This window comes from Dermochelys coriacea, chromosome 3, assembly GCF_009764565.3.
Source record: "Dermochelys coriacea isolate rDerCor1 chromosome 3, rDerCor1.pri.v4, whole genome shotgun sequence".
NCBI classification, from domain to species: Eukaryota; Metazoa; Chordata; order Testudines; family Dermochelyidae; genus Dermochelys; species Dermochelys coriacea.
The window spans coordinates 84,021,056-84,034,986 of record NC_050070.1 but is presented as its reverse complement, the minus strand read 5'-3'; the positions used below and the strand labels follow the sequence as shown (position 1 = coordinate 84,034,986).

The window sequence follows — 13,931 nt, the reverse complement described above, 5'->3', positions numbered from 1 at the left end:
GGGGTCGGCATGATGGCAGCTGTGTGCCCAGCTCCTGCTGGCTGCTGCCACCTCACTGTGCTGTGTGCACTGTGGAGCAAGTGTGCCGAGGAGTCACAGTGTCTCTCATTCCACAATGTGCACACAGCACAGCAGTGGCTGGTGGCTGGCAGGAACAGGGCATGCAGCTGCTGCTGCACCAACTCCACCGGCAGGAGAGGCTGCACTGCCTCAGGATTGTGGGGGTGGTGGAGGGTCAGGCTCAGGTTGGGTGGGCTTGGGTCCAGGTCAGGCCTAAAAATTAGGCCCATGCAGATCTCTGCTTCCAGTATTCACACCTCTTATTTATACCTGATATTTCTCAGGCATGGAGTATTTCCTCCATGCCTACAGGGGGCTCAAGGTACAGTGGAACCAATCTACTTTTGCTCTGCAGGACATGAGGGAGGTATAGACTTTGGGATATCTGTTTCTGAAAGGCAATCAGGGTGCGGGGGTGGGAAGGAGGGCATGCCAGGGAGGAGAGGGGATAGGGTCAGTGGATTTGTTGTTTAGCTGATATACCGGATACTGATCCTTGGAGAGAGAGAGAGGGCATATGAACAGTATGAACTGCAGCCTCAGGACTGCAGTGGTGGCCACAGGATAGCTTTGCTGCCATTTCTCCCTAATCTCTGTGCAATACTCCTACATCAAGTTTGGCTACTTTTTTTGGTGCAGAAATCAGGATTTAGTTTTATATATATTAGAACCCAGGGACCCCAGAGCCTGGAATAAGAAACTTTATAAATGTGCCTGGTTTTGGGTTTAGCTGCATTTTTCATGGGAATGAATAGTCCCGAGTCAAGGGATTGCTACTGAGAATGCCCTGCCCTATCGTTCTTAATGTCTCAAACTTGGACTAAATAATTTCTTCAGTATAGGCTTGGTCCAATGAAGGCTATGTAAATAAGCATTCCAATTGACATCAATGGGCTTTGATGAGCCCCCCCTTTTCCCCTCCCTCCACCAAACAAAACCCAACTGTATTTAGTTAAATTTATAAGTTATTTTTTCCCTCCAGATTTCTAGGTTTAAATGTCTGAAATGTAATAAAATAGAATGACAAAAACAAAGCTGCACATTCAATGTAGAGATCCATTATGCTTTATTTACATGCGGCACCATCTCTTTTACAAACTAGATTACAATTGAAAATGGAATACACAAGGCAATATCTACTAACACCAAGTGGAGTAAGCACTGCATCTCTACTTCATTTGGAAAGGGGAAGATTTTAAAATCAAACGTGTTTCCAATCTTTATGTAGTAAGGTAGTATACTCATCCAGGGCAGCAACTAATTTACAAAATCCTCAGTAAGAATGCAACATGAAAGTGCAAGAAAGCCCAAATTAATTCTTCAATATGTAAAGACAGCCATGCATAAAGGCTGCGGATTTAATATTTTTCCAATTTATATGGCTTGACATGGTGAAACAAAAACAGATAAAACAGTTGTACAGATACTGTATACATGTTATTTTCCAATCATGCAACTTTTTTTTTTAAAAAAAGTTTAACATGTGAAGCCAAAACGTACAATCATTCCCCCTCCCCATATTAACAAAATGCATCTGGTCCTCCTGCACATGTGTTGGCATTTCCAGTGTACATAATGTACTAAAACAATGATAGGAAACTGATTGCCAATCAATGACATAATTTTAGAGCAATATATGTCCTAACATTTAGCTTTGTAAAGCAGTAGTACAAATTTTTCTGGAGTTAGGTAGTGGCCTATTAACTAGCTATTCATATGAGAAGATATTTCACAAAGAAAATTAAATAAAAGCAGACTTGTCTAAACTGCATAAGCACTACCCTTTTTAGAATGTTTTAAAACTCAAAATTTAAACAATAACCTGTGCATGTGTTCTGAGACTTTATCTGTTGGGCACGATTTTTTTGGGGGGAGGAGGGGTGTTAATGCTCGAAAATATTCCTGGAACAAAGGCCAAAGTTTCAAAAATGGGGTTCCTGAATCCATACTTTGGCACCTAAATAAGTGATCTGATTTGCAAAGGTGCTCAGTCCCCGTGGCTGTCGTTGGATTCTCTAAAAGATGTGACTATTCTGCACCTCTGAAAATTGGGGCCCTTTTTATGTGCCTAAATATACATTTAGGCCTGGGATTTTCCAAGGGATCTCAAGGAATGAGGCACCCTACTCCCACTGAAAAACAATGAAAGCAGAGCACCTAACTCCCTTATGCCTCTGAAAATTCCAGCCGAAGGTGCTTAACTTCACATATTTACGTTTGAAAATGTTGGCCGCCAAAATTAGAGAGAGAAAAAACCTCTTCGTTTTTCTAGTCCATCCCTCCCCAGGTAGTGCAGGCTTTTTCCCCTAACACTAGGAGGCCAAAACTGCACTGTGGAAGCCAATGAGAGTTTTCTCATTAACTTCAGTGGGAGCAGGATTGGGCCCCTTATTTGCTTGTGCTTTGATTTTGATTTTGTTTGAAAGGTTCTATAACTTCTCTGACATTGATTGGATGTCTCTGAACCAACTGGTATTTCTTCATTTTCTAAAAAAAAGTGGACCATATTTTGCAAATCTGACGTAACTCCACTGATCTCATGGGAGTCACGCTGCATTAACACTGCAGTAACAAAGTTTAGCCCAGTTTGTTCAAACAAGCAGTCTTTCCCTTCCATTAGACATATTAGTTCCGTACCAAGAAAAAATAAAATTACTCGTCTTTGTCGCCGTAGTCATGACGTCAAAACAGAACTTTGTCGGTGTTAACAAAGGACTCTAACAACACGATCGGCAGTCCTTATGCAGGCAAGCCCATTTAATGGGAGATTTCATCTGATTAAAGACTGCAGCATTGGGCCATATCTCCTTGTGTGCAACTGTGAACGATGGGGCAAATCCTGGTCACTGGCATAAATCCTGTCCTCCAAAATGGGTACAAGCAGGTTCTGCCTGTAGTGGAAGAAAAGGGGCAGTTCTGCTGCAGTGTGAGCCTGCAGGAGTTGAATATCTGAAGACATGGAGCTCACCTCAGTATGTACTGCCCAGAAGGGATTTGGGAATGGGGCACAGTTGGTGGATCTGCTGCTACATGGATCTGATGGCCATTTCCCGCTGCGGAGGGGCACACAGGCAAGGCAGTGCTAAGGCTATTCCTGCTCTGATGCTGGAGTACCAGCTATGGAGTGGCCTGGAGAGGAGGATTCCTTGTTCCTGCTCCCAAGAAGATCCCTAGAGCAGAGACTGGGTGCTCGGGTTGTGCATCAGGGAGAGACAGTACTGTAAATCTGGAGTAACTCACTACCATCAGTTATTCCAGATTTACATCATCGTAACTGAGAGCAGAATTTGGCCCAATATGTTTTGTTATTCTACTCTATAAAGTGGGCCAAATTTCTGTTGGCACTATGCCATTTAAGTTACATGAGCAGACAGGTTGGTCCAATATTTCTCCAAGAAATCCAAATAAAAAAGGTGCAGTCAGTAGATATATATGGTAGGTAGATACAGTACCAGAATCCTGTACTACCTATGTATTTGTAACCTGCCTTAAATTAGACCGCGTGAAAGGGAGAATCTGCTGCTTGCTCTATGACAGTGCTACGATGTATTCCATCCTCCAGTGGACAATAGATAGTTCAACAAAATGTCACACCAGAAATAAACACAAAGCCTGTTTTGTACCAGAGTACTTGTGCACAGCCCTCCTATTAATCAGAGAGTGAGACTTTAAGATTAAAAAGTTTCAATTAGCAAGCACAATACCACAGAAGACAAAGAAAGAAAAACACCCTCAGTTTAATTCACATTTAATGATGTACCAAAAACCTGACAGATACTGTTATACACACCGAGTACAGTGAAGGCTTGCAGTAAAGCTCTTTACTAACTTTGGTAAAAGGTGCCTGCATCTGGACTCCTGTAAGTGAACTGACCCCTAAAACAGATGACTGCTGTACACCACTGTCATACTGGGTAGCTGGTTACCCGAAATATCGCCTCAACTGGGGAGATCAGTAATGTGCATCATCAACTAATTCTGATGATAAAGAAAAAATAATAAACTAGTCCCTGCCATTGATAAATAGACCACCTTAATTAAAAAAATGTTGTTTCACTTAATGAAAATGATAAACTCTTAGCTGCTTGATATGCTACGGGTCTACTATAATCACAACTGCACAGAGTTTACATATTCAGTAAAGGGCAGGATGAAATCAACAGGTTCATCTATAAAATAGAAGAGCACAAGCATGAGGAGGTTACAATACAAAACAAAATTTCCATCACACTAGGAGCTGTTATTTCACCAATATTACTTCAGGAAACTGGAAAGTAAGGAGCAAGATGGGGCCCACAAATGTATGTGTATGAGTTTGTGTGTGTGTATGCGTGCATGTGTGGTGGTGGCAGAGAAAGGGAGTCACTCCACATTGCATGGTACATGTGTCAGTGGGAACTCATGCACTGAAACTTTGGGTTAAAATGCTAGTTTGTTTTCGTAACATCCATGCATAATGATCCATTTCTGTACATAATAAAATATATTTATATATTTATATGCATAATGCTTTTATGCAAAGAAAAAAGTCTTCATATATCACTTTGGAGAAGTATGTATACACTCTCCTATTCAGAGCGTCTTCATACCAAGTTCTTATGTACCATTGGTGTTTCCTCCTCTTGTTTCCTCCCCCCACAAAAAAATAGTAATAAAAAGTAATCAAGCTTTCCAGATTATAGAGAGAATCTATACAGCAGCACCATACCTTTTATTCATTATTATTCATTCATTGTTATTCATTTTACAAAAGAAAACCCATATAAGCAAAACATATAAAACTGCCTTGTCTTTCAGTGTCATTTATCCAATTACAATTTAAGCTTATATGAAAAGATGTTTGTATAGCATTACTTTCTTGCCTTTCCTTCTACAGCTTCTTTCAGATTGGATTACGCATAGTGAGAAGGAAAAAATTATCAAGGATATGTATGTAAAAAAATCACTGATGTAGTAATTTACCCTGCAGTGATCTGCATTTGAACTTCTGATGACTCTACTGTAAGTCACTGTTGATGCATGTACTGTAAGTTATCTTTTCTGCAATGTCATATATTTTACTTCCCTCTTCTTTTTAAACCATATCCTCACAAGTGGTTACATTCAACTTGTTTGGTAATGGATGGACAGCTTATCTTATTACTTGTTTTAAGATCAACCAGTTTCCAAACTGCTGAGGCAGACTAATTCTATTCACTGCAATCATCAGGGCAGCTCTGCTAACATAATGCAATAGGTGAGATTGATCAGATCAAATCAAATCAGGTGCTGAATCAGTAAATACGATGAAATGGAACCCTCTCTCAGTCCTTACAAACACTGGACAGGACTAGCAACCTTGCTAGTTTCTCTTATTATGTAATCAGCTGTGGTTTGCTGTTTATGAAAAACAAGGTATGTACCATTAAATTGAAGAAAAGGTTTGAAAAAAAAGACAACAAACAAAACCCACAAGCCACCTCTCTCTGGACTTCAGTCAGTTGCTTGGTGTAATGAATGCTACATACTCAGTGCTGATGTCTGAAGCTATGTTGGGTAATGGTAATTAGTATAGCCTTTCATTGTGCACACACTGTATTTCAGATGCACCAGGAGAGAAAGAGAAAATGGTTAAAACATCTTTAAAAAACAAAACAAACTGAAGGTTAGAGGGGTGAGATGGGAACCCCCCCCAAAATAGAAGCCAACGTAAAATAACCCATAAACCATTAATATATTGAAACACCACATACTCATTGACAAATAACTACTGTAAAGGCTACACAGTGTGTTCTCAACAGGATGGTGCTGAACATTGTCTCCACAGTTGGTGCTTGACCATCCCATAAAAGGAAGATTTTGCATACTTTAGAACGAGTTCAATTCCGAAAAAGGAGGCTCTTCGCTTGGGTAAGGGGCCATTAACAGTCTCTGCTTCATTAGGAAAGTAATGCAGGGCTCACAAAGATCATAAGCTGTAAACGGTATCACTGTCCACTTGCTGACAGCAGATTTGGCAAAGGGTTCTCTCTTTAGGTCTCATGTCAGTTTAAGGGCCTGGAGAGGAAGAAGGAACAAAAGAAAAGAAAACAAGATTATTAGGTATAAAAAATAACCCACCTGAAATCAACAGAAAACATTAACCGTTTGGAACCAGCAAGCTCAGAGCTCTCCTGCCGGAAACATGGTACACTGTATAACAACCCTAAGCATCAAGCAAATGCTGGCTTCTGGCATGGAAGGATTAATGTGAAATTGTTTAGAGGTTTAGCGTCTCCCAAAAACTAAACCAACCCTCCTAATTAAAGAACACTACGGATCAAGTCTGAATGACAGAAACCTAATCAGGGGACAAGGAGAGTGAGGTATTTCACCAGCAGAAGTTGGTCCAATAAAAGAGATTACCTCACCCACTTGACCTTGCTACCATCCTGGGACCAACATGGCTACAGACACACTGCAGGAAAGCTAATAAAGCTTCTACAAATGCAATATATTTCCAGATGGTTGGTAGAAGGATCCACCAGACTCTCTACCCATTCCTCTCTACCATCCCTTATGGGCCTTCCCAACATCACCAGATGGCTGGACACAACTTCTGTCTGAGTCAGACAGTAAATACCACTACAGGCATCAGCTAGAGCAGAGGTTCTCAAACTGTGGCCCGCGAGCTCCATTCAGGTGGTCTGCAGATAGTTCCCTCAAAGGTGCGTGCCTGGGTGGCCACACACGAGAGAATGAAGGGCCACTTGTCTAGTTAGTGGAGCCGTGCAGGTGTGGAGAAGACACACATGTAAGGTGAAGTGGTGGCTTGGGGGGAATAGGAGATAGGGTGGAGGGGATAGTGGGGAGAGAAGAGGGGGTGGGGGGAATTTGGGATGTGCAGGGCTGCGGCAGCCAGAGAAAGAAGCAACTTTTCCCAGCTCCAGGGTTGCGGCTGCCAGGGAGAGATGGCCCTCCTTCCCAGCCTCAGCTCTGTGGGTGCCGTGGCGGTGGGGAGAGAGAGCACATCCATCGCATTAGAAAGGTAAGACTACTGATATTAAAATACAAGTTGTGTGCTTTTATTTGTAGAACAAAAAACAATTATTATTAAGTTTTTTTTATATATAGTGCTTTTATCAAAGCACTTTATAATAGTTAGCTAATGGTACGAACAACATTTGGAAAGATCATTAAGTGGTCCGCCAAGATCCTCAGCAATTTTCAAGTGATCTGCGGAAAAAAAAAGTTTGAGAACCACTGAGCTAGACGATGCTGCCAAAGAGAAACACAAGTTGCTCCCTTCCTCCCTGGGATTGAGGATGCTGCTTCCTCTGTACTTCTGGCCTCTGCTGGTGGAAGGAGCAATGAACTAAACGCTTAAGCCCTGAACTCAGACCTTCCACATGGCACAACATGCCACCAATAGACCAACAGGTAAGCCCCTACAAATTCAGTGATAATCAAAAACATTAAGGGCCACATCCTCAGCTACAGCTGAGGAGCACACAGAACAAGTCGGGGTGTGCAAGGTAGCATAACGCTCACCTCTACATTCCCCCAATGCTGGAGCTGCTATACTGTATATGCAGGACTAATCCCCAAGCATAAATTACACTGATGGATCCTAAATTAATTACTGGAAAAGACCTGTATGTCATTGTGAAGAGCTCAATGAAAACCTCTACTCAGCGTGCAGCTGTGGTCAAAAAAAGGAAATAAAAAGTTAGGATATATAAAGAATGAAATAGAAAATAATATAGAAAATGTTCTAATGCCATTATATTAATGTATGTTATGCCATCACCTACTGTACTGTGTTCAGTTATGGTTACTCTATCTGTAAGAAATTGCAGAGTAATCATGTTTGTGAGAAGAAGAAAAGCCAAAGTAACTAAAAAGCTAGAAAAGACCTGTTTGTACTAACACTAACCCTGTACTGATGGGAGAGGAGAGTTAACATGGAAATAAGAGTCTAGTAAGTATGGATAAGAAAAGATAACAAAAAGTTACAAATAAGTTTGTGTAACACAGGCAGGTTGAAGCTGTATTGTCAGGTGCTGGAGGCGACTGTGATGAGATCGTCCTCATCAGCTTCCCACTTATGAGTAAAGGGATGTGATAGAGATATATAAAATTATGACTGGTAAAGACTAAGGGGACAATTTTCAAAGCCACTCAGGGACAGATTTTGAAAGGTATTTAGGCACATAACTATGCAGTGGGATTTTCAAAAGCACAAAGATGCCTATCTGCATTTCTAGGGGACTAAATACTTTTAAAAATCTGGCCCTAGCTGACTTTTGAAAAGGGGATTTAGGCTCCTACTTCACATAGATGCTTTTGAAAATTTACCCAACACAAATTATATAGTGTTTTGTGTAATAAAAGAACAATGGGACATTTAATGAAACTGAAAGGCAACGAAATGAAAACTGATAAAAGAAAATGTTTTCCCCCTCTGAAACATCTGGTCTTGGTCACTATCAGGCAGGAGAATGGACTAGATGGACCACTGATCTGATCTAATTTGGCTATGTTCCTTATTTCCAGGGTGCGTAATAACAAAGGAGATCAACCAGTGAACTAGAATGTTGTCATCAAGTGACTATCTCTGGCTGCTAGAATATTCTGAAGTCACCACCCGCTGTGTTGCCAGACACTGATTCTATAATAACATTTTACTAAAATGACCTATTCCTATACTACCAAATGACTGACAGAAATTTAATTCTGCCTCTTGGTTACTGGAGCAAGAGAATGACAGCTGCTCCATGTACCATTACAGGAGAACTTCATTCTGAATGCCTTGGAAAGCAGATGAATTATTGTTTCACTCAATCAAAATTTGGCTTCATCCTTAATAATGTATTTTTAGATAGACTATATTTGATGAATTAGTGGATTTCTGCATGGATAAACATATTGATTTTTTCATTTCTAAAGAGTAAATTAAAGTCTGCCATTCAGTAATTTGGCTGGATAGCAGGGATTCCATTTAATAAATGTTCGATGATGCCATCACAAAAGGTCATTTGATGAAAGTGAGCCAGGTCTAGTACTCACAATATAATCTGGGCAGTGATTTATATAGTACAGTAAGTACACACCCTTTTCAGTCTCATACTCCCACATTTTCATTAATTTCTTGGTACTGGTGGGGTTGGAAGCTATCACCTTCTGTAAATAGAAAAGGAGTACTTGTGGCACCTTAGAAACTACTAATTAATTATAGGAGAAAAACTCACTCCTCAGCATCAAATCAAGTTCCCTATTTAGCAGAGCATTTAAGCATATGTAAAAAGTCCCACTGACTTCAAAAGGGACTATTCTCATACTTGAAAAGTTAAGCATGTACTTAAGCATACTACTGAATCGGGTCTTGAGTAAGTTATTCAGCATTTACATTAAAAAAAACTATTTCAAAATTGTATTGAGAAAGAGTAGGAACAAAAAAGAAAATACTAGGGATAGACAATCACATATCTAATTTTTGTAATTTGCACCATCAAATACTCTTCTGAGACTACAAACAATATAGTGGGCAATATAAAGAATAGCTAGAATGAGGCTTAGCAAAGAGACAGTGTTAAATAAGAGAAACATGCAGCTAAGGTAGCATCTGTCTGGACTGTCACTAACAAAAAGAAAGAAGTAGGTTAAATTCGTAACCTATAGACTTTAACATTGTTCCATTACAGTTTATCATATACATAGACTCGCCCATGATAAACTTTGTTAGCTTTGAGTTAAGATGGCTAGACTGCAATATCCCACCACTAAAACACAGGGAAATAAGCAGTTACATCATTCAACACTCCATCCACCCCCCTGCTGATCAGTTCTCCTACTCAACTGTAAATACCTCCTTTCCACTGCCCACAGGTGTCCTCCTATATCCTAAAGCACCAATAGGCATTCTTTCCTTTTCACCCCACCCCCCGCATCCCTGGGAAGTCCTAAGCCTTTCCTCAACAGGCATTCCAGTCTGTTTCCGGTCAGTCAGTGTGGGACCTCCATCTGGAGAACCACAGAAGTTTGCTACTGAGATACAGTCTCTGAAGACAAGTTGGTCGATCTTCAATTGAGGCTCCAGTAGCTGTCCCATCCACACCATTTCCCTTATAACTGATGGAGACAGTGAGAGGTGAGAGGAATAATTAAAGCTGAAGTGTGAACAGATGTAACCAATGCAGAAAAATGTCAAATGGAGTTAGGGCACGGGTAGAGGGCAGCTGAAGAGAAGGTCAGAAATTGGCTGGGTTTTGTGTCAGGAATGGGGAATCCATGTAGGTGAGTAGGTAGTGGGCCTGAGTAGCAGATCTCTTAGCTGACTCCCTGGACTCCTGCCCACTTGTCCCCAGCCCAGTCAATTCTCTGGCTCCTATGGGTAGGTGGGCTCCCTAGTTCCGTGGTTTTGGCAGAATTTCCCATAGGGAGCATATCTGAATGTTTTCTATGCAAACAGAAAATTCAGTGATCCTTGAAGAGTTTCTGTGCCAAATTTGGAGACTAAATTGAACCAGCAACGTGCGACACCCGAGGGATTTTAGTCTCACTGTAAGTGTAAACCTCAGTGCACCCTTGACTACAGAGTTAATACCAACAACTCTGTACTGCAAACACATGCACGCACCTGCACTAAATTCAGAACCAGTGTAAGCAGATGTAGCAGCTTTGCTAATGATAGCTCTGATTTTGGCCCTCTGCACAAAGAAGTCCACAATAACGAAAAGGGCCACTGGACTTTTTCCCACAGTGTTGTGTAACCTGTACCAAATGGGAATGTGTATGTGTGCACGTGCATGCATGCAATATTAAACAAATAGTGTCCATATTTTTAAAATCACTGACTATAAATTCATTTTGATTACAGATAGCTCAAGACTATGTTCTATTCTATAATACGCAATTAACATTTTGAATCCTAGATGACGGCTCTGTTAATTCCACTAGGTGAAGGTACAAGGTAATCAATCAATCAATCAATCAAATGCTTCAGTATTTTCAATGTATTTAACTTGCAAGTGACTGTGTGGCAGAAAACGTACAGTCCTTTCATTCTGCCCCCTCCTCCTCCTCCTGTCTTATTCACCCCAGCTTGCTCCCCACAGGTTATGAACCACTTCTCTTTGCATACTTTGTGACTTGGTTGTTTGAGATGGGATTTCCCTCTATGCAATAACATTTAATTTACCACTATATAACATCATTCCACCACTGTTAAATTGGAATTAAGTCCCCCAAGTCCTGAACTCAACTCAGGCATCAGGAGGGAAACTCTAAAGCATTACCTAATGCAGACTGCTTTCCCCCTTTGGTTCCCACTGGTGTTCATTATGCTGCATTGGAAACTTCTTCAGAATAGAAAGGTGACGCACTGATGTTCCCCAAGTGCAAGGCACAGCAAATGTGCTCCTGCTGAAACTGGATGTGAGTTTATCAATAGGGTAACCAGAATGATCAGTAATACAATCTTTGTAACAGTTGAGTTCTAAGGGCCCTGAAATAATTATGATCTTGGAATTGGACTGCCTGGAACTGGAACAGGGAATCTAGAAACAACTTCCTAATTAATGTATGTGGTTAACTAAGGTGCCTTTATTGTGAAAATGTCACAACTCATAGGTCTCCATTACAGACATTAGTACCTTCTGTGGGTATTTCTAACTGGGATAGAACATTACTATAAATTCTTGTTAAGTAATCTGCCCAGAGAAAGAGGTGGTGGGAGACACTGAAACAAAGCCCTGACCTTCAGTGGCATATGCCCATGAATTCTGATGCATTTACGTACTGTTCTGGTGATCACTGTGAATTGTGTAGCTATGTACAAAATAAAAGCGCTTGTCTCACCGCTGCATGGAAAGGCAACGGAATCACAGACATTTTGTGAAACTCATTTATTAAATATGATAGTACAGGTAGCTTGTTTTACTAATCTTTGATTTCAGATCTCTTTGTGGTGGACAAACATGCACGGGGCAACAGCCTGTTTGAATGGCTACAGGCTGAATTTTAAAGGAGTTTGGGAAAAGAGGGCAAGCACTAAACCACAAAACCTGTTGCTCAAAGTTTGCACCATCTTCATTCAAGTTACAGATAATTCTTTCCTCTGCAAACAAATAATTGGACTGTTCTTAAAATGAAAAACGGTCGAGCATATTTGTTATTTTTCTCACTGGTGATATATTTCACTGTCTATTCTTTTGGAAAGATGTTAGATTCAGAGAAAAGCTGTAATATTTTATTCTGAATTATTCCAGATATACTTTTCTTTGGGTTTCAGATTAACATTCTGTTCTTAATATTCACAGTTCCAATGATGAATAATACCAGCTAGTTATTTTGAAGTTACTACAGAAGACAACTTTTGTGGCTGTGGCTTCTATGATGACATAGGGTTGCTACACGACAGTCTGCCTGACTGAATAAAAATCAAGAATCATAGAATCTCAGGGGTGGAAGGGACCTCAGGAAGTCATCTAGTCCAACCTCCTGCTCAAAGCAGGACCAATCCCCAACTAAATCATCCCAGCCAGGGCTTTGTCAAACCTGACCTTAAAACCTCCAAGGAAGGAGATTCCACCACCTCCCTAGGTTTCAGAGTAGCAGCCGCGTTAGTCTGTATTCACAAAAAGAAAAGGAGTACTTGTGGCACCTTAGAGACTAACAAATTTATTTGAGCATAAGCTTTCGTGAGCTACAGCTCACTTCATTGGATTCATTTGGTGGAAAATACAGAGGGGAGATTTATATACACACACAGAGAACATGAAACAATGGGTTTTATCATACACACAGTAAGGAGAGTGATCACTTAAGATGAGCCATCACCAGCAGCGGGGGGGGGAGGGGGAGGAGGAAAACCTTTCATGGTGACAAGCAAGGTAGGCTATTTCCAGCAGTTAACAAGAACATCTGAGGAACAGTGGGGGGTGGGGTGGGGGGGAGAAATAACATGGGGAAATAGTTTACTTTGTGTAATGACTCATCCATTCCCAGTCTCTACTCAAGCCTAAATTAATTGTATCCAATTTGCAAATTAATTCCAATTCAGCAGTCTCTCGTTGGAGTCTGGTTTTGAAGTTTTTTTGTTGAAGGATAGCCACCCTCAGGTCTGTAATCGAGTGACCGGAGAGATTGAAGTGTTCTCCAACTGGTTTTTGAATGTTATAATTCTTGACGTCTGATTTGTGTCCATTTATTCTTTTACGTAGAGACTGTCCAGTTTGACCAATGTACATGGCAGAGGGGCATTGCTGGCACATGATGGCATATATCACATTGGTAGATGCGCAGGTGAACGAGCCTCTGATAGTGTGGCTGATGTGATTAGGCTCTATGATGGTGTCCCCTGAATAGATATGTGGACAGAGTTGGCAACGGGCTTTGTTGCAAGGATAGGTTCCTGGGTTAGTGGTTCTGTAGTGTGGTATATGGTTACTGGTGAGTATTTGCTTCAGATTGGGGGGCTGTCTGTAAGCAAGGACTGGCCTATCTCCCTAGGTAACTCATTCCAGTGTTTCACCACCCTCCTAGTGAAAAAGATTTTTCCTAATATCCAACCTAAACCTCCCCCACTGCAACTTGAGACCATTTCTCCTTGTTCTGTCATCTGCTACCACTGAGAACAGTCTAGAGCCATCCTCTTTGGAACCCCCGTTCAGTTAGCTGAAAGCAGCTATCAAATTCCCCCTCATTCTTCTCTTCCGCAGACTAAACAATCCCAATTCCCTCAGCCTCTTCTCATAAGTCATGTACTCCAGCCCCCTAATCATTTTTGTTGCCCTCCGCTGGACTCTTTCCAATTTTTCCACATCCTTCTTGTAGTGTGGGGCCCAAAACTGGACACAGTACTCCAGATGAGACCTCACCAATGTTGAATAGAGGGGAACGATATCCCTTGA

General features: G+C 41.1%; 1 protein-coding gene across 3 annotated transcripts in view; it reads right to left on the bottom strand.

The window, feature by feature from the left end:
* Window positions 1-1,109: 1,109 nt before the first annotated feature.
* Window positions 1,110-13,931, bottom strand: part of FOXO3 (forkhead box O3) — a 158,241-nt gene continuing 145,419 nt past the window's right edge. For 2 of the 3 annotated variants that reach the window (XR_006279902.1, XM_038394570.2), the window contains one exon: window positions 1,110-6,096. The gene's annotated coding sequence lies outside the window, so the exon portion shown is untranslated. Of the gene's footprint in view, window positions 6,097-10,657; window positions 10,792-13,931 lie in introns of all 3 variants that reach the window. The other variant, XR_006279903.1, reaches the window with a different exon arrangement.